Genomic DNA, 2005 nt, shown 5'->3' with positions numbered 1-2005 from the left:
CACCCACCCACCCACGCACCCACGCGAGCACCCGAGCGCCGCTCTCCCCCCGCTCCCTCCTCAGGCGGAGACACCCCCCCCCCTCCGCGCTCGATCCCCGGAAGGCCTCTCCGGGTCCCGCTTTTTTCCCCGACAGGAAATCCTGGCTGGGCTGGGCGCCTGAGGAGCGGAGGGAGCCGCGGTATAGCGCCGGGTTCCGGGGGAAGTGGAATTATTTTTTACCAGCGAAGAAGAGATCAACTTCCACATCCGGTAACAAGGGCCCTATACAAAAAGGCGCAGACTGACCTGGAAAAGCTTGGCCGGGCCGGCCATTGGGGGGTGGAGGTGGCCGGGGAAGGGGCGAGGCTGAGGCGAGGGGGAGACTCTTACCGTGCTGGCCCGCGCCTGGCTGCCGCCGCCCGCGAGAACGCCAAGCAGGGGCGCCCAAGGCCTCCGCCGCTTCTCATAGGCGCCCAAAAGCCCCACAAAAAAGTCCCCCCGCGCGCGCCCGGCGGAAGGACACGGCGGCCGCTCGCGTCGGTGAAGCGGCCTGCGAGGAAGGAAGGAAGGAAGGAAGGAGAGGCCGAGGGGGGAGGGACTCAGCGGTTCGGTTCCTTAACGGCGGCTCCTCTCACCTCCCGCCATCGGACTACGGGCCTGAGAAGAGTTTGATCCGCGCTTTTTTTTCAACAGTTGTGGTACGGGATTAGTTTATGGCCTAACGGGCCTTGACAAAAGGGGGGGAGAAAAAGGGGAGAGATCGGCGGAGGGATACGGCAACTCTGAGCGGCGCATGCGCAGAGCCGTAAAAAGGGAGAGGACTGAGGCGAAAAGGGGAGCCGCCATGTTCTAGCGTTCGGTTTTATTTCCCGCCCGAAGGGTGGCTGGCTGGCTTGAGCAGAGGGGCGTCCCTGAGGCCACAACGGCCGCTCTTCTTTCCAAGCATGAGGGTGCCGCAGCATCACTCCTCCCCTTTTCGGTTGGAAGCTGCAGGTTCCCGTTCCAGATGGGTCGCCGTGTTAAAATCCTCCGCCGCGAAACGAAACAGGAGGCCGGCGGCTCGTCAGAGAAGATCTAGCGACGTCATTTACTCCAGCACAAAGATTTCGCGGGAGCCGGAGCGCGCTTCGCCAGGACTCTTGACTCGCCACGGTTTAGGCTGGAAGCGAGGGTGCCCCGCTTTTAAGGGGGCGCGGAGCGTCCAGTTGCCTTCCCCTGGGATTTGTGGGGTCAAAACGGATTCCTTCGGCGGCTGCGAACTGAGATCTCCGTTCTTTCTCGGGGTTTCTTCACCCTGCAGTCACTGGCCTTCACTTGGGGGTGCTGAAGTCAAGTACACCCCCAAAGGAGTCATAGAAATTAAAATTGGCCGGAGGGGGGATGGAGGTGGGCGGTGTGGAGTGTGATGCTTTCCCCCCCTTCACAGCTGGGTATTATCTGTTAATGATGCATTTTTAGTAAGTTTTGTAATAAGGCAAGTCAATAAAGTATCCTTGGCAGCACAGGAAATGAACACTAGCAAATATTCACTTTCTATTGCATTGATTTCTATTTTTCTTACCCACTTTATTATGCCATGGTATGCCTTAGATTTTTAAAATGTTGCATTGTCCAATTTTAGAATTCTATGCCTACTGTAATGTTAATTGGAGCTTTATATTCTGTAATCTGCCTTGAGTCTCAGTGAGAAAGGTGGGCTGTAAATAAAATTAAAAGTGTCAGGAAGAAATAAAAATGAAGAAAATATAACTCTTGATTTCACACTGTATCTTCATTTCACTTTCCCCTTTAATGCAAGTAGAAGATAGGAAAAATTTACCAGGTTTTTTGCATTTGTCAATGTCAGTGTGACCAAATCCCTTTGGGGGTTAAACTTCTGTATTCATTCTTGACAGATGTAGGCCATGGCATCCTTTTGTCCTCCCGAACATCACTATTAACTGATTGAAGAACTATTTTAAATAAAAATGTGACTGTGACGTCTAGTTTAAATACCAAGAATCTTACAATGAGCTTTTACACA

At 53.8% G+C, this 2005-nt stretch overlaps 1 protein-coding gene across 1 annotated transcript in view; it reads right to left on the bottom strand.

Annotated features, from left to right (window-relative positions):
* GABPB1 (GA binding protein transcription factor, beta subunit 1) overlaps nt 1-1696 on the bottom strand; it is a 54839-nt gene extending 53143 nt beyond the window's left edge. The window contains exon 1 of the mRNA XM_015425856.1: nt 373-1696. The gene's annotated coding sequence lies outside the window, so the exon portion shown is untranslated. The remainder of the gene's footprint in view (nt 1-372) is intronic.
* Between the last annotated feature and the right edge of the window lie 309 nt (nt 1697-2005).

This window comes from Gekko japonicus, unplaced genomic scaffold, assembly GCF_001447785.1.
Source record: "Gekko japonicus isolate JY-2015 unplaced genomic scaffold, Gekko_japonicus_V1.1 scaffold2441, whole genome shotgun sequence".
NCBI classification, from domain to species: domain Eukaryota; kingdom Metazoa; phylum Chordata; class Lepidosauria; order Squamata; family Gekkonidae; genus Gekko; species Gekko japonicus.
The sequence above is the reverse complement of the archived record's forward strand: the minus strand, read 5'-3'. Positions and strand labels throughout refer to the sequence as shown.